The sequence below is a fragment of the Podarcis gaigeae genome, assembly GCF_964106915.1.
Source record: "Podarcis gaigeae genome assembly, chromosome: 11".
NCBI classification, from domain to species: Eukaryota; Metazoa; Chordata; class Lepidosauria; order Squamata; family Lacertidae; genus Podarcis; species Podarcis gaigeae.
Window position 1 is genome coordinate 30,015,625 of NC_139687.1, and position 27,163 is coordinate 30,042,787.

A 27,163-nucleotide genomic window follows, 5' to 3' on the forward strand; every position below is an offset into this window, starting at 1 on the left:
TGCACAACCTCAGTTAAGCCATCTTGGAACAGGAATGAATTGTTGGTGTGGAGAGATGGCCTAGACTGTAGAAGGCATGTACAGGCCATTTCCCATAATGGTCTGATACTATGTTTATGTACACAGACTGGGAGGAGTCTTCCTTGTGCCCTATAACAAACTGTGTGTGGTAATTGCACCCATGCTGTAGGGGGTGGGGAGGGTGTGCTAAGGCAAATGGAGCAACTTCCTCCCTCACTGAAGATCGTAGCAAAACTATTTATTGAAGTAAAGGATAACTCGGTAGAGTATGAGACTTTTAATCTCAGGTTCATGGGTTTGAGCCCCATGTTGGCCAATAAGGTTCCTGCATTGCAGGGGCTTGGACTAAATGACCCTTGTGCTCCCTTCCAGCTCTGATTCTGTGATTCTAAGTTTATGCAATCATTGCACATGATTTCTTCAACTTTTAAAAATTAAAAAGATCTCACAAGAAAATTTGGCATGTGTTTCTAACATGGTTGCAAGGGGACGGCATCAATTCCCATACTTATTTTATAAACGTGACGGTTGCCAAACTAGTGATCTCTGTGGGGCATATAAAATTAATTTGCAGAGTAATGAGCATCTTTTAAAATGCTAGGAGAATGAAATGCTCTAATAACTAGCAGAAAGTTACACTTACACACCCACCAACACACCCTATCACTCCCTGCTGCCTCTCCTGTCTCCATTGTTGCTCCCTGATGCAGGCCTACCTGGGACAACAAAAGCCAGCTTTATATTTTGGAATTCCTAGGTCATAGCTTCCAAGTATCCCTAATTTCCAAGGACAGTCCCAGAATTACAGAAGCCCTCCTGGTTTCTGATTTGATCCTGGAATGTTCCAGTTTACCTTTTTCCTCCCCTCCTCTCGAAGAACAGTTAGGTGTTGGAGAGATCAGGACACACACACCCCATCCTTTTTGGAAACGAGTCTTTGTTGTGTGTGTGTAAGTGCAAAAATGGAGTCTTGTTTATACTAAAAAAAAGCCTGCAACAAATGAAGGAAATGGTGAAGCTGTCATACAAAACTCTTCCTATAATTTTGAAAGAAAACGTAACCACTTTAAATTCTATACTTAAATTCTATACTTTAAATTCAATACTTAAGCAGCCAGCCATCTTTTAGGAAGTGTTTGTTCCTTTATCGTAAGTGGAGCCTTACAATGCAAGCCTACATGTCTGCTCAGAAGTCCAACTATTCAACAGAGCTTACTCTCAGGTAACTGGGTAAAGACTGTGCAGCCTTACACTGCAATCTTAAGCATTTTTACTCAGAACTAAGTCCTACCGAGTTCAAAAGCATTTACTCCCTGGTATCTTCCTGATCATTTTCAAAGTTTCCATTATTACTACTACTACTACTACTACTACCACCACCACACCCCCTTTTTCCCTGACAGGGACTCAAGGCAGCTTACAAATAAATTTTTACTTCATTTCATTTGTCCGTTGAAGGTGTTGTGCACAATCCCTTCTCTTACACATTTTTTCTTTACAACAACCCTGTGACATAGGTTGGGTGGAGAGGTAATTGGCTCAAGGTGACAGATGTATATGTGTGGTGAGGTCTCACACAAGAGAAGCTTCCTGATGTAGAATAGAATGTCCCTATTTTCACTGGTGCAGGAGGCAGTGGAAGACAGGAGTGCCTGGCGTGCTCTGGTCAATGGGGTCACGTAGAGTCGGACACGACTAAACAAGATTTTCATTGGAGAAATGTAGGTTTGCAAGGTTGGCTTTTGTTCTTTCTCATCCATTCATACTGGGAAGTGCTCTGATCTGCTCAATCAGATATGCTGTCGAGACAGAATTCCAATATTTTTGAGGACCCAAGCAGTTGGCTTTGAAGTTGCTTGTATCCATTGACCTTAAAACTGTTGCAGGGGCTTTCCAGATCATCATCTGACTCGGGGAGACAAATTCTGAGTTCCTGCTGAAAGACAACACCAGGATTCCTGCCTGTATAGAAAACCCTGTGGTATCTTTCCAGCAAAGGGAGCTGGCTTCAAGGTCCATGTTCCAGTCACTTCGTAAGTGAGAACTTGCACCACAGCACGGATGTCTGCTGTTAGGGATCCAACACATTCCCAAAGCAACGTAGCTCAGCAACTTATCTGCTTCCCTTCAACCTTGTGACCTAAAAGAAACGAGTGACGCTTTTTTATGACTACATGGAAACCAGATCTTGAGTTGATGGCGAACAGGTCACTGACGCTGCGTTATTCTTGCATGCGTATTTAGAGATAAGTATGTTGAGCTCAGTCGGGCTTACTTCTTGCAAGCATGCTTAGGATTGCATAAGATCAGTGTGCTGAGACAGTAAAACTATAAATCTGGTTAAAGCAATCACTAGGAAACTGAAAATGTGAAGCATCTCATACATCTCCTCTCCAGCCACATTTAGAACACCGTGTACAGTTCAGATCTCTCCCATCTGAAAAGGGGTATCATAGAGCTTGGAATACTAACGAAAAAGCCAGCTGTAAAGTGGAAGAGAGCATATTGGAAAAGCCAAAAGCCTCCACCCAGGTATTTAGAGACTTGATGAGAGTTCTAATCTGTTATTTTATTTTATTTATTTTTCCCTTTATCACTGAATCTGATAATTTTAAGAAGGAAAGTGCTTGAAACGTTATTTTAACTTTTTGAAAGTCGCAAAATGTTGTTAATTCTTACTGATAATCTCATAGTTTTATCATCAGTATTATTTTGTAAACTGCTTTGAAGATTCCCCGCCCCCCTTTTTGTGATCAAGTGGTGTGTTATAAGAAAAATACTGCTCCCTTTCCCTTATGGGGTATCTATAACACGGTGTATGAATTTCATTAAACAAATAAGCCGGGCCTTTTTAGTTTAGAACAACGACGAAGAGGAGGATCAAGGTTATCCAAAGGTGGTGGCAGCATTCCCCACTCTGAAATGCCATTTTGGGGATTTTCCATTTCCTGCACTATTGTGTTAGCCAGTTTGCAGCAGGTTTTCTAAGCTTCAGTTTTCAGTTAAATGGAATCTTTACAGTGGTTCCAGTAGCCAAGTTATGAAGTGTGTGTTCTTTCTCTACCAAGCTTAGAATTGGCTGGGCAGCTGTGCCTTTTCACAACTGTTTGACAAGCAGAAATTCTGCAGGTGAGGTTACATTGCAGATGTAATTCTGAGAAAAACTATCCCTGGTGATTTTCTGTTTGTCAAATAACTATCAGGGACATCTAGCCCGGCCAAGAAAAACAAGCTGGAAACTCAAAAGCTCACCAGAGAGAGGGAAAAAAAATCCACATGTCATTCCTTGGAGCCATCAGATAATGGAACCTGGGTTGCAGTATTTGCATATCCTCCAAGTTTTTGGCAACCAATGTGGGCTGCTTGAAAAATTCTCACTATTTTTCAGATAGTAGCAACTCATGACAGAACAGCAGCAAACTAATTCCTTGGAAAAATACTGCTCAGGTTTCCTTTTTGTAAAGAATACATAGCCTGGGGAAATCTGAGAATAGTATCAAAGATCCTTTACATATACTATATATCACCCTCACTCCACCCTTAAATTCTGCAGAATTTATATTCTGCAGAATTCTGCAGAAAAGGAATAAAAGCAGGAGGAGAGGGCAAAGATAACTTTCTAATCTCATCGCTTTTTATAGCTGCCTGGGAGTTTAGAAGAAGTCACAGATTGTGGAAACCAGGCCTATTCAACACAACTCCCTTTCAGGAGGGGTTATCACACTCAGTTTACAGAACAAGGCTGTTTATGCAATGGGGGGGGGGGGGGAGCACAGCAAAAATCTCTCCCATCTCAAAAGAACAAGCTGCCTCTCTGTTTCCTGGAACAGCTTTGTAAAGTAAAAAATAAAATCACTGGTGGCAGTACGTATAATAATCAGTAGCTTATTATATGATTCTAGTTTGTTTATTAGTGACACAAAACATCATAGCTCATGCAAGTTCAAGCGAGGACTTCCTGGGATTGGACACAGCGCTGTATTTTTTTAACCTTATAAGAAGATGTTTTGTGTCCCCAGCTCATGAAGCTTTCTAAATATGGTGGCATTTCTAATAAGAGGTAACAAAATATTGTTCTGAGATTATCTGCAGAGGCGTGGAATTTCACCATAGTACTAAAACAAAGCATGCTGGATATTGTGTGTGTGTTGAGTAATTTAATATGAGCTCCTGACACCAGCAGGAACAAAAGTTCCTGCAAAGTATATAAGTTTTAAAGTTTAGAAGCAGAGAGGATAGGAGCGATCACAACCTGCCTATAGCACCCAATAAATGCCAGCAAAAGAAACTGTCAAGGAAGGTTAATGGGTTTAATTGGGCAATATAGCCAGAAAGAAACAGAAAATGCAACAGGTTTCATGAAGAAAAATACATTTTTGTAGTGCAAGGAAATGATCCCGACATTACCACACTGACATCTCACGTGTTAAAAGGCAACAGATGCCAGCTGTCACTCAGGAAGGCCAAAAAAATTTGCAAGGACAGTTACATACCCAAATAGGCCTTGGGTGTTAGAACTGCTTGCTCATTACTGTAGATTGAGCTCATTCAGCTATAATCTTCTATGCAACTTCCATATATAGAGATGGTTTATATACCACCCTTTGTGCAACCCCCAGGGTGGTTTCAACAATACAGACAGAGCTTGGATGGCCACCTGTCATGGATGCTTTAGTTGATATTTCTGCATTGCAGGGGGTTGGACTAGATGACCCTCAATTCCCTTCCAACTCTAAGCTTCTATTATTCTAAGCCCATAATTTGCACAGGGGTTACATTCCAGGGATCGTGCCTAAAGTAAAAAATCTTGTGTATACAAGACACATTGGGTTTAATGGTGGATGGGATTGCCCAAGTTTTTTTTTTTCCAGAATTCCACCCACTTTCTGCCCCCTTTAAAAAAAAATTATTGTTTTGCCATGCACATAAAGCGTGTGATTTGTGGGCTTACTGTATATAAAGATGCATAAAATCTATAAAAACATAACCCATTAAAAACACATAACAAATCACTGTCTACCTTATTTTTATTTGTGTTTGTGTGTGTGAATTATATTATCCACATCAACACAATCCACAGGCAAGACGGAAAATGGAAGCGACAATCCTCACGTCCATGCAACCTGTTTACTGGTCATGCATCCTGATTTTTTGGCAGAAAGTGTGTGAGGTGGTTTTGTTTGTGGGTGAGGTTGTGTGATGTTGCATCAAAGATCAAACAACTGTTATCCCACACTTTCCCATTCCTTTCCTTACTTGGAAAACCCTTATATTGGGGGGAAAGTGAGTTTGTTGTGCAGGAGCACCAAATCAATAAAACTGTGCTGATACACATTTGCTGATATGAGATTAAGTCCTACCCCAAAATAGCCACCATTTCCTTATGAAGCCCTGTTGGCATTTCCTTGCGGTTATCGGAGCAGACTTGTGGTTAACACGTCGCTTGGGTAAAAGAGGCTTGGTTGGGGGAGCAGCTGTCCTAAAGATCTGCTCACATATGATTTATATGGAAGGTGTGTCTGTGACATTACCCTACAAGCCACGTACAAGCAGGCAGGGGAAATGTCTCGCTGTGTCCTCACTGCCAGGGTCACATGTCTGTTTACTTAGATTGGCATTTGGTGACTTGGCCTGCTTGATAGTATTCACAGCTGATGTTTCGCTTTTCTAGGATCTGGTTGCTCCAAAAGGAAAGAGTGCTAAATCATTTCAGGAATTAAAATAAACAGCTGATAAGCTGGTAAACAAATTGAAAATTGAAACCCTTAAGTCTCGCATTTGTGTTTTCTGTTACCTTCAAAGGTAGTCCGTGTTAAGCTAACACTGCAGAATTTCACTTACCGGTAAGTGTGTGTGTGTGTGTGTGTGTATATATATATATATATATGCAGGTTTTGGTGTCCTCGGGTGTCTTCCCGTGTAAAAGTTGGGGTGTCTAGGCGACGTTTCGACGAGGTCTCACTCGTCATCTTCAGGCTGGTGCTTTCGGCTTCTTGTTACTGGAACAGAGCGGGATCTCAATGTTTGAGTTCCTATAAATACTGTAGAGGGGGTGTGGTGTCTAGCCTCCAATGTTCTGGGCAGAGAGGAAGTTCCCAGGCTAGTGTGCCTTTTCTTCTTTTGTTCCTTAATTACTTGAGAGATACCTTGAGTGATTTCTTGAGTGATATCCTGAGTACCACTTAGGTGGGTCATTAGGTGTGGATTAGTTGCTAAAGTCTTTGTGTCTTGACCTCTTGAACTTTGTGAAGAGTTTTCCTGAGAAGATGGCTGTATTGCACTTAGTTGTGCTTTGGCTTGGCTTCGTGTATAGGGGCGAGCTGTGGTTTTGTGGCTTGTGTCAGCCAGATCTGTGTAGGGATTGCAGGGGGGTGCAGCATCCAGAGGTGCCACCATGGATTGGCTACTGGATGGTGTCAGTAATTCATCTGTGGAGAGGGTCTGGGTTTGGGTCTGGTGTGGTTGATTGGTGTTGGCGTTCTGTGTGCCTCTGGATCTGGTGTCAGTTTTTGTGGAGAGGGCTAATTTCCAGATGTCTGGCAAGCGGGATGTGTCGTCACGCTTGTTCATGTTGTGAGGGTGTTTCTCTATCTCGATGGCTTCCATGATTATTCTCTTGTGGTGATGTTCCGTGTTAAAGAGCAATTTGGAATCTGCAAAATTAATTTCGTGTCCTGTTTCTTTCATGTGTTGGAAAAGAGAGGAAGTTTTTTCTTCTTTTTTGACGGCATTCTTGTGTTCTGCGATACGTGCATTTATTCGTCTGTTTGTTTGTCCAATGTACGTGGCTGGGCAGACTTTGCAGGGTATTTCATAGATCCCTTGGTTTTCCAACTGGATTTTATCCTTGGGGTTTCTGAGGATATTGGCTATTTTTTGGTTGGTGCAAAAGGCTGTTTTGATATTGTGTTTATGGACAATCCCTACACAGATCTGGCTGACACAAGCCACAAAACCACAGCTCGCCCCTATACACGAAGCCAAGCCAAAGCACAACTAAGTGCAATACAGCCATCTTCTCAGGAAAACTCTTCACAAAGTTCAAGAGGTCAAGACACAAAGACTTTAGCAACTAATCCACACCTAATGACCCACCTAAGTGGTACTCAGGATATCACTCAAGAAATCACTCAAGGTATCTCTCAAGTAATTAAGGAACAAAAGAAGAAAAGGCACACTAGCCTGGGAACTTCCTCTCTGCCCAGAACATTGGAGGCTAGACACCACACCCCCTCTACAGTATTTATAGGAACTCAAACATTGAGATCCCGCTCTGTTCCAGTAACAAGAAGCCGAAAGCACCAGCCTGAAGATGACGAGTGAGACCTCGTCGAAACGTCGCCTAGACACCCCAACTTTTACACGGGAAGACACCCGAGGACACCAAAACCTGCATTCCTGTACCCGTGAAAATCTACGAAAGCATATATATATATATATATATATATATATATGGCAAGAGTTTGCTCTGCTCCTGAAATTACATGGTTCATATAAATGGACCTGAAAAATGAAAAGCATTTTCATAGACATTTTTATCATGCCATCAAGTTTTCTCTGTTTATTACTGATGTGTGGTTCTTCTTTCACTTTTAAGAGTTTGATGGAGGTTCCCACTAACTTCCACTTATATGTTTGATCAAGCATAAGAAAGGTGTGGCTTAGTAAAAAAGAGAGAGAGAATGAAATCAACTTGAAATAAGTTGTGTGTGGTGTACACCAGTGTGGTGTAGTGGTTAAGAGCGGTAGACTCGTAATCTGGGGAACCGGGTTCGCGTCTCTGCTCCTCCACATGCAGCTGCTGGGTGACCTTGGGCCAGTCACGCTTCTCTGAAGTCCCTCAGCCCCACTCACCTCACAGAGTGTTTGTTGTGGGGGAGGAAGGGAAAGGAGAATGTTAGCCGCTTTGAGATTCCTTAAAGGGAGTGAAAGGCGGGATATCAAATCCAAACTCTTCTTCTTCTTATAAAAGCATGCAACTATGAGTAGAAAGCAAGCTGGTGCGGGGGCAGCAGGCCTTGAGATATAATCGTGAAATTCATTACTCATGATCAGGACTCAGTTCTATGTTAAAACTGAATGCCAACCAAACCTCCACACCTGTGTTTGTTAAGCAGGAGGAGGAAACGCCTATGCCATGACAGGTGGTATGGCCAAAGCCATTTCCCCTTTTCCCGCTCCCTTTAAAAAATTTGTTTTGTCACTTGCATAAGCTGAATGCACACAAGTGCATAAATTGGGGGTTTACTGCAGATAAAAATGCATAAAACCAGCATAATCTATTAGAAACACGTAACAAAAAATCACCGACTGAATAACAATTGCAGAGATGTTTAATACAGTGCAATGTCAGTGCATGTAGCAACTGTACACTGATAAGTAAGTGGCATGCAACCAACAGCTACTTCTGCTTTTAACTATACCTGCAGGCTTCAGAAATGACATTTTCATATTGCATCTTGGGTCTTTTCAAATACTGTTGAAATGGGGGCCATAAAGAAGCAGTTACATCATTGCAGGAGAGGAGAGGACAGAATGCCTTGCTGAATGACAGATGGTACTCCTGAGCCTGTTTTAGAGGGGGGGGGGGTATGTCATGTACTGCTCAGTCTAAAAGTCAGATCTGTGTGTTATCAGTTTGCAAGTTATGTTTCGCTGTCTGTGCAGGCTCAGGAATGTCTCATGCAAACAGCCAACCCCCCATCAACTCTCAAGTTCTAGCATTGCAAAATACTAACAGGCACTAATGGAGAGAATTATTGGCTATAAAGCAAATACCAGTGTCTTCCACGCAATGCCTGGACATAAGAGGAGAGAGAGACTGGATGCCCTTGTAAACACAATTCTCAAGCTTTGGATACCCAAGGGACAAACAGAGGCCTCTTTTTCAGATCACAAGTTATCTAGACTTAGTGGGCCATTGGCACTGAATGTCCACATTTCAAGATTTAGGTGGGTTAAGCAAGGTTGTATGCAATCTCAATGTTGCCTTATAATTGGGAAACTCATCTGTCGACCTCCTATTCAGTTCCAGACCAGAGTTTCTAAAGTGTGTTACATGCTAACCAAGAGAGAAGCCCAATCACTGAGACGATGTCAGGGGCTAGCTGGACGAAGAGGAGTGGCCGAAGGCAGCAGCCAGGGAACCCCCAAGGGAAACCCTGGAGGACAAAGGCTCAGAGCCAGGGGATTGGTGGTGGGATACTGAGGAGAGGTCAAGGATTGGGAGGAGGGACTGGATGCTGAAGAGGCAACAGGGTGTAGTGAGCAGGAAGAGCCTGTGACAGAGAGCAGTTCAGACTCTGGGGCTGAAGCAGAGGAAGTGGGGTCAAGAGGCTGCTGGAAAATCCAGGGAGTCTCCCTCTCCTGATGTGCCAAGCTGTCTGTCCTGGTCTCCAAGAATGCACAGAATAATGAGGGGGGCAGATCAGAGACCAGAGGTGTGCAGATACAGTTTGAGACTGCTTGGGGAAAATCCGGGAGAGGAGGAGCCTTAGAAAGAGTGGAAGGCAGGGACCTTCAGTCCTGGCAACTGCTCCACAGGACCAGACCTGCTGGGAAGTGTTGCAGAGTTGCATGCTTTCCTTGAATGAAGAGTGAACTTCACTGACAATGGAGTCTTGCATCTTTCATGCTGACCTGTGTCCGACTCCAGCCCTGACAGATGAGCTTGCCAAATGAACACACTTTTCCTACAGTTCTAAGGTTTGGGGATTGGAGAACCAAATGTAGTATGTCAACTCTTACCTTGTGTCAAGGGAAACTAACATTGGGGGGGGCTGAGGGCCATTCTTGTCCTATGCTTAACTCCCTCTGGGGTACACATGTCAGTGGGTGTAGGTAGCATTTAATATTTTTTAAAGGACAAATATGGAGGTGGTCTGGGAAGATTCATCAACCACATTTTGGTATCACAGAAACTTAGCAGATAACCCACAGGAGTGGTCAGTAGAAAAAAAGCATATTATTGAGAAAACCTTTTTAATAAGCATATTTTGGGGGGCTACAGAAAACCTTTTGTCATCACAGTCAGTATTTTTTTAAAAAAAATTAGTCTAAAACAATTTTTTAATATACCGGTAATTTTTAATGGACAAATGAGGGAGGAGGCTGGGGAACCAAATAAACCTTTTGGCATCACAGTGAGCTACCTAGAAATAAAATAAAATAAAATGTTTATTTATTTATTTATTTAAAATCTGATTTTCTAATTCCTCGGTCTGTTCTCTGAAATGATACAGTTGAAGAAGAACTGTATCATGTGCTATTTCCACCCTATGAGAATTTGGATAAAACCCATACGACATTATCTAGTTAAAATTTCTCTGCCATTAGGTGTGGAATTATAGTCCAGGAGAGATGCCAAAGTCTGGACCCTGACTTATTTCACTTGAAGGGGAGGGTCCTGGACTTTGTAAGTGAAAACAATAATAATTTATGCACCTAGAAGTATTCTGAGGTATTCTAGAACATGCAGTGTCTGAAGGTCAGTTAACGCCCTTATTGGAGTAACCTTCCTTTGAAGTTATATAGCAAGGCTTTTAAAGCCTGGTTTTGCTCCTTTAAAATGCTTTTTCCATTATTTCCTCAGTTCTTTGATTTTTATTTTTAAAACCAAAGAACTTTAAATAGCAATTTATGTGACATAGTTTCCATCCACCATATCCTACAGTATATATACTTTTGAGTGAAATCTCTGATAGTTTTGGAACTGAATGACGTTTTATGGAAATAAATCACAGAGCACACAAGTGGTAGACAAAACTGCACCTTTTGCCAAGAAAAACTGCCCAAATTATTTCTTCATTATGGTTTTTCGGTTCCTCATAAGTAAAGGGAAACAAGGCAGTTAGTGTAATCAGCAGCAGATGTATTTACACGCAACTTGAAAAGCTTTCTGAAGTATTTATGCTAAACAAGTTTCCTGACATCCAGCCACATTGACTATAGGTGATGAAGAAAGTAGGCATATTGCATATATATTTATATTTGTGTGTTGTGGCACATCAGTGTGGACCATGGTCAGGAGAGATGGCAGCTCTGCAGATGCTGTTGAAATTTGCTCTTTGGGATCCCATCTGAGTTCTGCCACTGCTTCTTTCATCAGTAAGAGGTGGGAGAAACAGAAGAGCTCAGTGAAGGTGGTCTAAAGGCAAGGAGAACAAACATCAGAAGAGGTCCCAGCTGTCAATTTCTCCTTTTGGACAGCTTACCATTTTCTTTGGGTAGTTGGACTACTGATCTCACACTGCTGTGCTTTGAGTCAAACAGCTAGAACGGTCTTGGGTTCTTAAGGAGCTCTGGCTTTCACCATCTCCTGGCTTCTTCATGCCATTGTATCTTATTTTAAGTGATATAAACTGGCCACATGTATTCCAACTGGCTGTGACTGAAGTCACTCTGGACTTGTCATCATTGTCTGTTCTGGACAGGCAGCCTCAATTACCGCCTAGTTAAATTGCCTAAACTGGCTTCAATTCAATTGTTTTGGCATTGCCACGCTTCAGCCTAAGTAGAACAAAGAGTGCACACCAAGATGTACTTTAATGGAACAATAGCAGAATCCTGCTGACTTCAGACGTGCCGATTTCCCATTAAGAACAAATGTCATTCAAGCAACACCCTTGTCACTTTGCACTGACCATTTTCTGAGGAGTCTGAAATTCAGGACAACCTATTTAGGGACAGTTTCATCTGGAGTTTCTTCATGCATTCATGCTACTTCACAAAGGTATGCTGTTTATTTTGAGAAGAAAAAGTGAGGAAGCTGTAGCTGGCCCAGGTAGATTCAGAGTCCAGAACCCAAAATGGGACTGAGCCAGCAGTTTCTCCCAAATATCTGCATTCAGCATTCAAGAGAGCCAGGTTAAAGCTGTTCATGTCCACACCCCTGCCATCTCCCTGTTTCCAAACCAATTAATTCTTTGCAGCCAAGCAGTCAAACAGGTTTGAAGGATCAGCTATTTAATCAACTTGATTTGCTCATATTAATCAGAGGATTCATCATGAATGGTTAAACTTACCACGGGTTCTCCCACATTATTCATGATGAAACCAGCGAACTATTTCATTACATTATAGCTGTCATGATTGTACTGAGCTAAATTAAAAGGGAGGGAAAATCCAAAGGGCCCAAGGTGATCTTCACCTTAGCCCTGCATTGAACTTGCTCTGAGCCACCATGAGTAGTTTCAGAATTGTACACAGAAAGGTGAAATGTCTGGCTGTGGGGGAGAAAAGCCTACTTGTGCTTGCTTTGTTTCTCCTGGTTCTTTCCTAATGTCAGATACATCTCCTAGTTCTACACCAAGGGTAGCCAATGTGATGATCTCCAGATCTACAACTCCCATCATCCCAGACTATTGACCATGATGGCTGGGGATACTGGGAGTCCAGCAACTTTTGGAGGGGCATCACATTGCCAACCCCTGGTTTTTTTATTTATTTCTTTTATTTATAATATGCAAATCCAGTAAAAACTATGTTTAAAATAGGTTTTTAGCAGGCACTAAAAGGAGTACAGCGAAGGAGCCTGCCTGATGTCAGAGAGTCCCAAAATTATAGGTGCTGCCACACTAAAAGATTGATTCCTGACCAATGCAGAATGTGTGTTATTTGGCATCTGTGGCAGTGCCAAGCCCTGCAGTTCAAGGACTGGGCATATACGGCGTAGTGAAACTGAAATTGACTGGGATGCACCAGGTCACTTCTGGTCTAGTCAATTTTGCTGGTCTTGAAAGGGCAGAAAATTCTAGTGAGGGAACATCTTCGCTTTAAAAGGTCAGTGTTATGCTTTTGCAGATAAGAGGTTATGTACGTAACCATTTCCATAATCAAACTAATTTCTTAAGCAAAACTTTTTAAAACGTTCTGGGCACAGATAAGAGGACAGGCAATGCACTATTCAGTACCAGCGAAGGAATAGCATAGGTGCTATCCTGTAAGTGGAACCTGCAACTAAAAGGGGCAGTATTTTGCCCCAGAAATTCCTATTTTGCTGGGAAATAATTACAGCTTTTTCCAGATACTGCTTGAAGCATTACAGACATTGTGGCAGGGCAGAAAAATGAACACGTGTATCGTGGGCTACAATAGCATCATCTCCAAGCCTCTGAAAAGTGACTTTCTCTACATAGCAAGAGGGAATCTAAATATTCTGCTAGTGCATTGTGTGGTGATGTTTCTTGGGAGCTTACTGACAGAAGCTATGTCATGTTTACTTGAACCAGTTTCCGCAGCTCCCCGTCTCTCATTTCTCCCTGAGTCATTCCACTCCTCACATATCTGCCTACTGCCAAGATACTGTAGTTGAATACAGCTGGTTATAGCTGTCCTCCAGATAGCACGCAGAACAGGGCTTCTGACAGCTTCTTAGTATTACTGACGGGAAAGAAATGCAAAACATCATCTTCCATAGTGTGTGTGTGTGTGTGTGTGTGTGTGTGTGTGTGTGTGTACGTGTGCGTGTGTGTGCATGCAATTATATATTTCTTGAGGAACATAACATACTCTCAAAACCTATGTCTGTTTTGTCCACAATATAAGGTGCCCTGTTAAGTAAACGAAACCTTTTAGAGCTTTCCTTCAAGCATATACAGAGAGACATTCCAGGACAAGCAGCAACACCCTTACCTAAAAAAGCAGGCAGATTGCACTACTGAGCACTTCAAATAAATGCAGAAGATGGGGACTTCAGCTTTCCTCCAGTGAAAGCCCAGATATTTTCACCTTTGAATTCAGCATCAAATGAAGTTAGTTGTTACACTGATAAATCTAAGAGACTTACATTCCACCCTTCTGCCTCCATGAGTGAACAACGTTCAACAAATGGAACTTGCCACAAGTTCTCCCAGCCCCAACATCTGTGTTACTCCATTCTAATCTTTCTCCCCACTAGCTGTCAGTTTTCCTTATCCCACAATCACCAAGCATTTTGTGTCCACTGAGTGTGCTCAGTCTTCACTGGCCGGCTTTGGAGTTCCCACCTCCTTATGGTCTCTCAGGATATAGTTTGCCCCAGGGTATGGTCTAAAAAAAGGACAGGAAGTGATTAGCTTGCTAAAGCTAAGCAGGTCTGAGTCTGGTCAGTGCTTGGATGGGAGACCAATTGGGAACCACATTTATGCTGCCTTTGGTTCTTTGTCAGAATATTGGTGGAATATAAATGCATGGAAATAAATAAGGAAGTGAATAATCAAAGGAATGTATTAGCTGAAGAAGAGGGGGGAAAGAACCAAAGGGAAGAAATTCCATAACCTGGGCCCCCCACATATGAACTTCCACATAATCACAAAACTTATAGAGTTGGAAGGGACCAAAAGGGTAATCTAGTCCAATCCCCTGCAATGCAGGACTCATTTGCCCAACATTGGGCTCAAACCTCTGATCCTGAGATTAAGAGACTCATGCTCTAGCGATTGAACTATCTCAACTGTCAATGCACCAAGCAAAGACCCTACAACGGCTGTGGGCCTAGATGATAAGGTGGATGAAAAATCTATTAAAAATGGGTTCGCTCTGTAGAATATCTGACATTTCTAGAATCTATGTGCATGAAATAAGCATGTGGAAAAGGGTAACCAAAAATATCAAGAACCTAGAGCACCTCACTTATGCAGGAAGGTAGCAATGTTTTGGGCTCTAATATACAAATTGTGCGGTAGATGTGATAGCAAAGGACGAAACGATAAAGGTGTATACAATCATTCATGGTGTGGAGAAAATTGGGACTTTCTCACTCTCATATAATAGTTTTGAGATTCAGAACCTCCAAAAGGAAGTCCTTTTTCACACAGTGCATAGCTGAACTATGGAACATGCTCTGGCAAGATGTGCTGGCTAGAAACTTTGATGGCTTTAAAAGGGGTCAGACGAGTTTATGGAGGATAAGGCTCTCAATGGCGACTATTCATGATGGCTATGAGAGACCTCCAGGCAGCCTGCCTCCGAGTGGCAGCTGCCGGAGAACAACAATGATTGCGAGAGTTTCTCATAGGGGAAAGTTCCTCACTGGGCTTTGCTCCAACCTCCTGAGTATAATCAAAACACACTTGCAGCTCTCAAACCACAGTCTGGGGAATGGAGAAAACAGGAGCTGCCTCTCCCTGATTAACTCAACATTCTATAGTACTGGGGTTATAGTCATTGCTCAAATTATCAGAGAATGTTGTCAGGGCATGCTATTTTTCATGTATCCTAGAAAAATGTGAAAATCAATACAATTGCTACAGGGGAGTGTCACACCTCCAGACAAACAGGGTCTCTCGTTTGATGTCTCTGACAACCTTCTGATTAAAACTTACAGTTTATGAATTTATTTATTCCGATCTTGAAGAGGAATGTTTTCCCTGCTCTCATTTGGCCTCCATGGTGGCATATTAACCTACTGCATGTTCAAATTCCTTAAATAAGTAAAGGAATGCACATTTTATAGACTTAATGAAAACAAATGGAGGGGAGAAGAAGCCACTTTAAAATGCTCTCGAGTCCATGGGTCTTAATAAAGTTTGGCGTGAAATATTTCTCAAAAGTCCCCAGCATTTAATTGCAGCACGGTCTTAGTTGATTCTGTATCTAAACATACTTGAGTTGATGCTACACCATACAAAGCATGCCCCCAGGGCTCATAATGGTAACAACATCAACAACACGTATGGTAGCCACAATCCAACACAGAACTTGCCTACAAGAGACAGTGGCCCTCAAGCTGCCCCCCCCCACTTTAGCTATTAAAGAGCTAAATAGCTGCTATATGAGTGGGAAATAAAATCACATATTTTCATGTAGTATGAAGCTGTTCTTAGTATTCTAGGCACACTGCATATTCTAGGTCTACATGCCTGAGAAGTATCTATAGGGGCTGCACACATTGTCCAACCATATGTTGCCCACCCACAAGCTAGACTCAGCTCCACATTTTTTTCACCCCAAATGTGTTTGGTGGAATGGAGGTGGGAGGGAGACTCTGGTCTCAGTTATTCTTGCTTTCGTCTCACAATTCTTTTAAGAGCGCTGAAGAAGGAACCTGAAAGCTGCTGTTATTTTAAAAAAATGGGATTCATTCTCAACATTTATACTAGCAATTAGAGTAAATAAGTCACTGGCAATCGGATTGCTGGTGAGCACTGTTCCTAATGCTATAATTATATCATTAATTATCGTTATGTACAAACATGGAAGAAGACTAATCAAAGGTCTGCTCATTCAAGATCCGTTCTAGAAAGAGGCAAAGAATTGCCAAAGGAGAATATTGCGCAGACAGGAAGAATGCTAAATACATTGGATTTGTGGATAAGCATAGTTCGCTGAAACCAGCTTCACATGGAAAGCGCTAAAGCCATGACTTAAAGAACCCCTAGCTACAGTAGTTTATTTTGTATATATTTGTGTAGAGTATTTCAGCACAGTGCTTAAGACTGCAGTCCAATGCATACTGTGGGTCTTGCTTCCCAGAAAACACCTAAAATGTAGAAACCAGAAGCTTAAAGTACAATTCCAGCCATGTCTATGCAGAAATAAGTTCTATTGAATTCAGTGTGACTTACTTCCTGGCAAGTGGGTTAGGACTGCAGCCTTCTATTATGCACTCATCACAGATAATACTGTCTTCTACTTTAAAATAATAATAATAATTTGTGAACCTCTTCCTATAAGGCACCCCAAAGCAATTTACAATATAATAAAAACTCATATTAAACAGTTACATTATTTAAAACATATGTATGTATATATGTGTATCTTTTACGCACAGAAAGTGTTTAAAACAACAGCACATATATTAATTTAATTTAAATCCATACTTTGCTGCTTTCATCACATCCTCAAGAAATTGGCCAGCAGAATTCTTCAGGGTGGTCTGTAGGCTGTTGACCCTTGTATCAGTGAACGGAGTCTGGGACACCTCCCCTTTGTGAGTTGTTTGCTAGGCACTGAGGACAAAGACATTCACTGCCACAGCAAGCTAGATGCCATGATGGATGCAATCCCAAGTGAGGTTTCCAATGCTCCATCAAGCCATGTTTTCTGAGATCACTTTCAGTTTTTGCAGCCTGGTGACATTGACAGGGTACTTGTGTGTATGCTCCCAACAATGTGGTCCTTGAACCAATATGGCTGATTAAAGTTAGTTGTGGGGGCATGTTTGGGTGGGTTCAGGGTGTGGTGTACATGTCTCTGCATAAGGAGTGGTGCTAACTGCCTTGAAGGAGGCAATTTGTGCAGTTACTCCTGACAAAAACACCGTGGACCTGATGGCATTTAGCAACAACCCACCCTATCACAAATACCCCTGGGAGGGGGGAGCATTTGAGTGTGTCATGGTGACTCAGCTGCAGGCATCCCTACAGGAAATGGATTAGCTAGACCAGTGTTTCCCAAACTTGGGTCTCCAGCTGTTGTTGGAATACAACTCCTATCATTCCTGGCCCCTGGTCCTGCTAGCTACTGATGGGAGCTGATGATGGGCGACCCAAGTTTGGGAAACACTGATCTAGACTAAGGTTACCAGACGTCCCCAGCTCCCAGGGACAGTCCCTGGATTTGCAAATCTGTCCCCGGGAAACGTGGCAGCAGCAGCCTCAGCAGCCTGGAGCTTGCTGCAGTGGCGACCACCGTTTTTCCTCACCAGAAGTCCCCATATGATGTGTTTTGTGCACAACACATCATATGGAGACTTTTGGCGAGGAAAAATGGTGGGCACCACTGCAGCAAGCAGATCCTGAAGCCAGCCAGAGCCAACTGTGCTACCAGGCTGGCTCCGGGCTGCTGACTGCCACCGCCGCCGCCACTGCCAAAGGTGAACCAGAGACGTTCGGCAGTACAGATCTCCTGCCCCCTCACCCTTTGTTTTGACTGATTGGGGAAGGCTCATGAGTCGAGGCTGGCAGACTGTTGCCCAGTTTTTTAAAAAAACTCTGCGCATTTATGTTTCACAGAAGGGCTTTGCACTTGCCTGGCAGAGAAACGGCGTGCCTTGCACCCCTCCTGGGCAACGCTCGCCCGCCCATGACTCCTGAGCCTCCCCCAATCTGTCAAAACAAAGGGGGAAGGGAGGAGATCATCAGGGAAGGCTCGGGATATGCATGTGTGCTTGGGCCCAGGGTCTTTTGCCTCTCCATGCCCACTACTGACTCCAAAGTGTCCCTGGATTCATTGAAAAAAAACCTGGTAACCATAATCTAGACCCACTTCATCCTGGGTTCAGACCTGGGTTTGAGACTGAATCTGTCTCAATCGCCTATTGGGAGAGAGACAAGGGGACTGCAATCCTGTTGGTCTTACTAGATTTCTCATGAGCTTCTGATACCATCAACCATGGCATCCTCCTAGACTATGAGAAAAGCATATTGCGGGCACAGTTCTGCAGCGATTCTGGTATTATCTCTAGGGGCTGTTCCAGAAGGTAGCACTGGGTGAGTGCTTCTCAGCCCTCTGGCTCTTGAGCTGTAGATGTGAAGCCATTGGGAGCGGTCATTTGGAGCTCTGGAGCAAGGTGTCATCCATATGCTCATGAAACTCAACTCTGGATACACCTAGTCATACACTTACTTGAATGTAAAAGGAAGAGAATTCTATCCATTGTAGTTGTGTGAAAGCACAGCATGTAAGAAGTACAGCCTAATTTCAAGTCCCAAAGAAGAATTCTATTTAGATTTATTCAACAATAATTGCTACTGGGTTCAACAGAAGATACTCCTAAGTAAGTGTGCATAGAATTTCAGTTTGCAGTACTCTGAAGGGTTTAGAGCTTAGAGGTTTAGAATGAAAATTTAGCGTTTTTAAGTTAGATTTTATTCTGGAAATATGTGAGGAATAAAGTTGCTATCTATAGTTGGTGACAAGTGATTGGGAAAAGAAAAAAGCTTTTATTGATTTTTCCTTCTCTGATCCCAAAACATGTCCTAAGGCCCTTTCATATACCTCAATAGCCCATACAACAAGCACATAAGATAAGTCAGTCATATTATCTCCATATAGCCATATTTGAGTCTGACACAGAGATAATGGATTGCCTATGGGTACCTAATATAAAAAGATTCTGGGAGCCATTAAGGCTCCGTTTATAGGATGTGAAACAAGACAACTCTGACCAAAACGACATAATGCAACTTGTTCATGCCTCTTTGAAATGAGTGGAAGCATTTTATCAAAGGGACAACCCCCCTTCTTCCCGCAGTAGATAGTCCTATACATTAATTAGTGGAAGTGAGGGTGTCATTCAGATTTTTTTGCCTTGGGCACCCAACTTTTTATTACCTATGTCAAAATACTTTGGGTGCGCCTTCCCTGGAAATGTTATGGTATCTCTGAATCAGTTTAATTAAAATTAAGTGTTTAATTTCATTTCTTTAAAGCATTTCCAGAGCCTCACTCTTCAGCCAAAGAAAGAAAAAAGAGAAAAGATTATTATTGCTATTTATTAGATTTGTATACTGCTCTTCATCTGAAGAGTGGTTCGAAAAATGAGAGCACAAAATTCATAATAAAACAAAAACTAACCAATAATCCCCCTCCTACAAACACATTTAAAAGAATATTAATCAGCCAAAGGCCTGATTATATAGAAAAGGTTTCACCTGGCACCTAAACATATGTAATGAAGGTGCCTGGGGAGATTGCCTGGGGAGAGCATTCCACAAACGGAGCCAGCACAGAAAAGGCCCGTTCTTGTGTTGCCACCCTCTTGACCTCTCATGGAGGAGGCACACCAAGAAGGGCCTCAGGTGATAATAGCAGTGTCCGGGGCAGTTCTTATGGGGAAAGGCAGCCCTTGAGGTATTGCCATCCTGAGCCATTTTAAGGCTTTATAGATCAAAACCAGCACTTGGAATTGGGTCCAGTGCAGCCAGCCCAGGATCGGTTTAATATGCTCAAACCATCTTGCCTTGGTGAACAATCTGGCTGCCAAATTCTGCACTGGTTGAAGTTTCTGAAAGTCTTCAGAGGCAGCCCTACATATAACACGTAGTCATCTAACCTAGAGGTTACCACAGCATAAACAACAGAAGTTAGGCTGTTCCTGTCCAGATAGGTTCACAGCTGGGCAAGCAGCCAACGCTGTTGGAAGGCACCAAGGGAAAATGATATTATGGGGCTGGTCCTTGCCTTCCCCTGAAACTGCTGCCCCCTCAAAAGGGCAAATGCTTTTTGGGGGTCGGTCCATTTGGGCCTTGATATAACCCTCCACTCCTTTGGGAGATTGAGCCCAGGTGGGCTCTCAGCCAGTCAGCAGCGAGGAGAGTGGAGCAGGCTTCCCTCTGCCAGCCAAGAGGACAAAAAGTTTGCCTTCCTCAAGAGGAGGATGAATTCCATCAGCTGTGGCAGAGGGCCAGATGAACAGCCAAATTCCTTAATAAGACAGCCCCTTCTCTCAATTGAAAGGTCACAACACAAGAGGAAAATGGTCTGGGAGAGAGGTGCTATTGGCATTTAAAAAAAAACACCATTCAATGAGTAACGGTGCTGCTGTGTAACATTTTGAATCCTTCATTTCCTATGGGTGTAAAATAGACTCGGTGAATTCAATCTCCTTATTACTAAATATGAAGTCATACGCATGCGGGAGCTTTTGCAAGGTGGGGCCTAAACGTGTACACTATTTAAGTTTATTGATACACACATGCCTCGGGTATCACTGGCTACAGAGATGTGACGACTGCTTTCTTTTCCAGGGAGACACGAAGGGCAAGCCACATGTTGCAGGAAGTAGCACTGGTGATTCACTGAAACTTTCTTCTTTCCCTTTGAGTAAGACTTGACTCAGAACAGTTACAGAGCAAAGAGAAAGAGTAATTAAAAACGCCTTCATACTTTTGTGACGTTCAAGGCTTCTGGTCCACTCCCAACCAAATGTCTTTGCATCTTGTAACATTCTGCTAGAGACTCTGTTCCATAATAATTAACTTAGCTTTAGCTTCTAAACTACCTTTAATGTGAGGCTTTGAAGTAACTGTCAGCATTTGTACATATCCAGTGTGATAGATTTCAGGCAGGAAACAGCTGTAGTTAACCCTTAAACATTCTCTTTTCCAAGTTTGGCAGTTTCATTCCACTTATTAATGCTCTGAGCATTTCCTGTTCAGAGGATGAGACCATAGAAAATATTATCTGTACGTTGTAAAAAAAATAAATCCGTAAGGTTGGCTACCTATTGACTGCTGCCGTAGGACTACTAGAGTGAATAGCATTTACACTAGTACAGTGCTCAAGATCCTATTCCTGTTGTGGATTTTTGTTTGGCTATTGCCAAAACTTTAGATCTCCTAATTTGCTTAGAAATATTGATGACTCTGTAAGGGCACCATTGCATGTAGAAAAATTGTGGATACCTTAATATTCATATTTTAGCTGTTTTTAATTGGGATAAGATGTCTGCAGGGATGTGGGTGGCGCTGTGGGTTGAACCACAGAGCCTAGGACTTGCTGATCAGAAGGTTGGTGGTTCGAATCCCTGAGACGGGGTGAGCTCCCATTGCTCCTGCCAACCTAGCAGTTTGAAAGCACATCAAAGTGCAAGTAGATAAATAGGTACCGCTCCGGCGGGAAGGTAAATGGAGTTTCTGTGCACTGCTCTGGTTCGCCAGAAGTGGCTTAGTCATGCTGGCCACATGACCAGGAATCTGTATGCTGGCTCCCTCTGCCAATAAAGTGAGATGAGTGCCGCAATCCCAGAGTCGGCCACGACTGGACGACCTAATGGTCAGGGGTCCCTTTACCTTTACCTTTTTAAGATGTCTGCACAAAAACAAAACTACTAACCTGTGCTTGCAGTGGAAGTGAGGAGGGAGAGAAGAAACTGAAACAGGAAGTGGTTAATCAAGCTACAGCTTTCATTATACTGTATTTTTTGCTCTATAAGACTCACTTTTTCCCTCCTAAAAAGTAAGGGGAAATGTGCATGCGTCTTATGGAGTGAATGCAGGCTGTGCAGCTATCCCAGAAGCCAGAACAGCAAGAGAGATTGCTGCTTTCACTGTGCAGTGATCCCTCTTGCTGTTCTGGCTTCTGAGATTCAGAATATTTTTTTTCTTGTTTTCCTCCTCCAAAAACTAGGTGCGTCTTGTGGTCTGGTGTGTCTTGTAGAGCGAAAAATACGGTAGTTATAGCAAATTCCATAACATGGGCATAGCCAAAGGGCAGTGGACAGGGGAAGTTGCCTCCTCCTAAAACAACTAAACAAAAATAAATAACTGACCAATTACATTACAGATAACTTGGTTCTGCCCCTCCCTCAGCATAAAGAGTGCCCCCCTTAAAATAAATCATGGCTACGCCCATGTCCCATAATGACAAATAAAGGCAGGGACATAGGCACTGCTGCATATCATAGCTCCTCTATCTGGCAGTATAACTGGAGAATTCGGCAGATATTTCTATTCACCATGTACAGCTGATGCTCTTAACCACTCCTTTGGTGTGTGTGTGGTGTCCCTTATGTTTTGAAGTCTGTTCCAGGAAGGAATCCTCTTCTAAGGGCCATCCAGCTTTCTTCACCCATATTTGATTCTGCGTTTGCCCAAAAAAGATTATTTGGTATAGTACAACAACTTGAATGACTGGCAAACAGCCTCTAGGTTACTGTGGGAAGAGGGTGGGGAAAACCAGAGCTCTGTTGGCTACTCAAAGGATGAGTGAAATTTCCTGGACCAGTTCTGGGGGTGTGATGCCCAGTGACTATTCATTTACCTATTAATCAATTTATCATCCGTCCACATGTTCATAAAAAAACCAAAAACATACCAAGGCAGCATAGAACATAGGATTAGGATTATGGGAAGGTTATCAAGGCCCTTCTGATTCTGTCACTCCTGAGCAAGGACCTAAAAGAAGCTGTACAATGATCAGTTCCTCTCCTCTCCACCCAACGGAGGAAGGACTCTGGCTCTGTGTATGAGCATGCCTCCAGATTCTGAGAGTGCTATTCTACTAGCAGCTTCTACTGGTTCAGAACTGAATGGGGACTCTTGTGCTAGAAAACAGGGTGGTATAGTCTGTATCTGTACTAGCCTTCAATATCCTGGGCCCTCTAGACATTTTGGACTCCAGTGATCCCATCCTGCCTGGGGCTGATGAGGGTTGTACTCTAAAGCATCTGGAGAAATCCAGATTGGCAAAGGCTGGTCTATACATTGGCTCAATGCCTCTGTTGTTAAAAAACAAGCGTGCTTGCAAAATATTAGCTCAGAATGATTGGGATCATTATCACAGCTTGCCAAGTTCAGCATGCCACACAACACAAGCAGCTTTTATCTCTTTGATAATAGAAAATGAATCTTCTAAAAGCTATTTAAGGACAAACAAAGGTCCCATGCCTATCAAATTTCTGTTTGGCTTCCATGAATGGCTTCTTAACTATCCCTTTGGGGCTCTGGTGTTTGTGAAAGCAAATAAATTGTTATCATTTGAAAAGCCTTGTTTGGGGAGTTATTTTTTGTAGCACAGTCCCTTATCACTGCTGTGAGTGACAAATCAGATCAGTGGCATAAACACACATTAAATAACTACAACATCTAAGATGTATGCTTTGGATCTCCTTTGGCATCTCTTTCTGAGAGATTTGCCACTGGACCAATTAGGATTGGTTCCAGCTCTTTATACACTATGGTATAAATCATCATTTTCTAGCTGGTCTCCATCTTGGAGAAACAGATCAAGTTGGACACACAAAATTCACTGCACTCTACAAATATATATTAGAGTTATTATAATCTAATCTTTCAGTTTTAAGAAGCTGAGGCTGCAATCCTATGCACACTTAATTGGGACTGTTGACATGGATGGTACTTCGTTCCGAGTCAATATGGATTGGATCAAGCTGCCCAAAACTCACAGGGGTGTGAAGAAACATGAGAACAACACTGACGGCACAGAGTAACCTGAAGGCAAACGAGAATAACTCCAGACATAATTGTCACGCAATGGTTAACAGCTTCCTATTCCCCTGTTTCTCTTAAATGTCAAACTTTCTCACACTAGTGACGTCTTCAGATGTTAGGAAATCGCTGAAAGCTGAGGAGGAAAGCCAGCAGTGCAACACTGCTTCGGCCAAGTGAAATTTCATAATTTGTTTTTCACTGCTTTCTTTGAATTCCGGGGGAAAATATATCCTGCATATTTCAACATGCATATTAAGTGAAGCTTAAAGTTCTGGGAACCAAGTCACAATGCCTAAGAAAATAGTCTCTGATGGGATAGGGTGGAGGCTGCTGTTGATAGGCAGCCAGTTCTCTGTTTTCTAATGTTCACGTTTCTTGGCCAAGTCACTAGTTCCCCCTTCTTAGCACACATTCAGCCATGCTGAGAACGCTCTGCCCTTAAGTGTGTTGACATCTGATAGCAGCCCACATGCAGGGGTCTTTTGAGCATTAGGCAAGAATGTTTTCAAACTTGCAACTATTGATTACACAGAAGTGCCATTTGTGCCCCTAGTGGATGCTATATACTATAGAATCACAGAACTGTAGAGTTGGAAGGGACCCTGAGGATCATCTAGCCCAACCCCCAGCGATGCAGGAATATGCTTGTGGCCCATATGGGGATTGGACCTGCGATCTTGGCATTATCACCATGCGCTAACCAACTGAACTAGGTAGGCAATGTAGTGCTAGACTACAACAACAACAACAATATTATTTATATGCCGCCCGTCTTACTGGTTACCCCAGCCATTCTGGGTGGCTTCCAACAAAACTCGCAACAATTCTCACATAAATGGTCAATGGTCAGGGATGAGAGGAGTTGTAGTCCAAAAACATCTGGAGAGCAGTGGTGTAGCGTGGGGGTGCAGGGGGGGCCGGCCGCACCGGGCGCAACATCTAGGGGTTAGGGTTAGGGGGCGCAAATCCATGGGTTAGGGGGTGCAAATCCACGGGTTAGGGGGCACAAATCCACGGGTTAGGGGGTGCAAATTACCTGCCTTGCCCCGGGTGCTGACAACCCACGCTACGCCACTGCTGGAGGGTTAACCACTTTGGCTAACCCTGATATAACATGGCACTGAAACTGCATTTGCTGCCTAAGTTGGTGATATTTGTTGGTAGCAAGATAGGGAGGGGCATGTAACCCTGCTTGTTCTCTTTGGGTTATGCACAGCTTTTGATACCATTGGCCCTGATATCCTTCTGGATTGGTACTGGGAGATAGGGGATCATGACACTGTATCACAGTGTTTCCACTCCAACCTTCAGGGCCATTTCCAGCAAGTAGTTAAGAGGAGATATTGGTGAATGAAATTTATTCTCCATCCCTAGTTTCAGAAAAGCACGATACAACGGTCTGTCATTAAATAAATACAAACCAAAGCTGTTGCTTTAAAATTAACTGAACGGGATAGTCATGAGCATTCCTTAACAGAAGGGAAATTATATAGAAACACATTTCCCCTCCTTTTCCTCCAGTTCTCAATATTTACGAGTGCATTTACATATACTGATGTAACCAGAACAGTGGATCAACCTCTTTCATTTGTTAAAGCATCACATATCCTTAGAGCTCCATTGTCTACTAACATCTGCACATTTCACGCATAATGAAAAATGAATGGAGTTTGTTATTGTTAAAGACAGAATGCCAAAGTTCAGCATGTCATATTAATTTGTTGCTTATTCAAAACTCATCCAAAACACCCTGCAAGTAATTGTAGCTTTCTTTCCCCCCTTCATGATCAAAACAGGTCAAATAGAGTTTATGGGGAGTGGGCAGTGAGAACCTGGGAAAGCAGAATGACAGTGTGGCCTGCCCAATCTGTAACTTGAACACATTTTAGCAGAAGTGTCTCACATTCTTTTTATGCTGATCTCTCCAATCGCAGTGGCATGGGAGGGCCATAGTGGACAATGTGACACTGATTTCCCCTTCTCCTCCTGCCTCTTCCTTTCCTCCCCAGTAAGCAGCAATGATTCAGCTATCGAGAAATAGCTAAAGCTCCATCTTATTGCCATGAGGGCCACTACTGGAGAAGCAACTTGCAGGTCCCTGTTCGGCTTTTGCCTTTGAGAAAACAACGTTCTTGCTTAGTCACTAATTCCTAATCCTTTAAACTAGGGGTCGCATCAGAGCACCAGTCGCATTTTGCGGGCATCAATCAGAAAAAGCTTGTTACGTGTGTGTGGCATAACACAAAATGTCTGCCACCTCTAAAACACCAGACTAAGAGAAAAGACCAAAAAATGGTGCAGGCCTGCCCCCAATTAGCTCCCTCCATCAGTAGAAGAAGACACCAACATCAGCTACTGCTAACGTCACTCACCTCTCCTCTGTTCAGAGCAGAAGGGAAAGTGGGTGTCCAGTCCTGGCATCCAATGAAATGTAGGCACATTTAAGGGAATGTGTTCAGGGAACAGAAAGCCAAGCCAGTGCACACAAGAACTGAGCAGAATGAACAAACAGTGCATTGTTATAATCATTTGCATTGGTGGTTTTTGCACGTGCTGTAGGGGAAAGTGTGGGGCAGATGGAGCTCATCAACTTGGGAAGGTAGCCCAACTAGGAAAAGGAAAACTCTGGTTCTAAACCTTGGCTGCCTTGCAGGATTTCTTCAGGAGAAGAAAAGCCTAAGGAGTAAACCCTACACAAATTCGGAGTGAAATCCCTAAGATGTTTGGGTTGCGCCTTGTACACCTCCTTCCAGCAACTCCTGCAGCCCAGCTGGTGCCAGATGTATCGCTCTGCTTTCCTTTAGACCACATCCACACAACCACTGAGAAGGGGATCTTGTCATCTGAGTAGCCCAAGACCTCCATATACACTGCCCAGGCTTGCACCATGGGGAGGTAACTTTGGCTCCGTTAAAAAGCAGCCATAACTTCAAAAGCAGAACTTAGCAATCAAATCTCTTCTCTCCCTTTTTTCAAGGCATCCTCACTTTTGCTCTGCATATAAGGAAGTAGCTGATTACCAGAACATTTACGAATACAGTAGTGTGTTAACAAAAGAGGCCATTGAGGACCCGAGGCAGGCTAATGAAGTATATATGGCTACATATTTAAGGTATTTAGATCCACAACTTCAAAAGACAAATTTGAAGAGTTCCATTTATTTTCTGTATTTTGGTGTGCTGCATCAAAACTGCATCTTTGCTCACAAGAGAAAAACCCAAACAAATCCAATCTTTCGAGACATACATTGAATGAAACGTGTCCTGCTG

At 42.8% G+C, this 27,163-nt stretch overlaps 1 long non-coding RNA gene across 1 annotated transcript; it reads left to right on the top strand.

Annotated features, from left to right (window-relative positions):
• Positions 1–2,156: 2,156 nt before the first annotated feature.
• Positions 2,157–27,163, top strand: LOC310827388. The gene is made up of 3 exons (XR_014556329.1): positions 2,157–2,553; positions 26,548–26,789; positions 26,872–27,163. It is a non-coding gene; the product is annotated as an uncharacterized lncRNA (long non-coding RNA).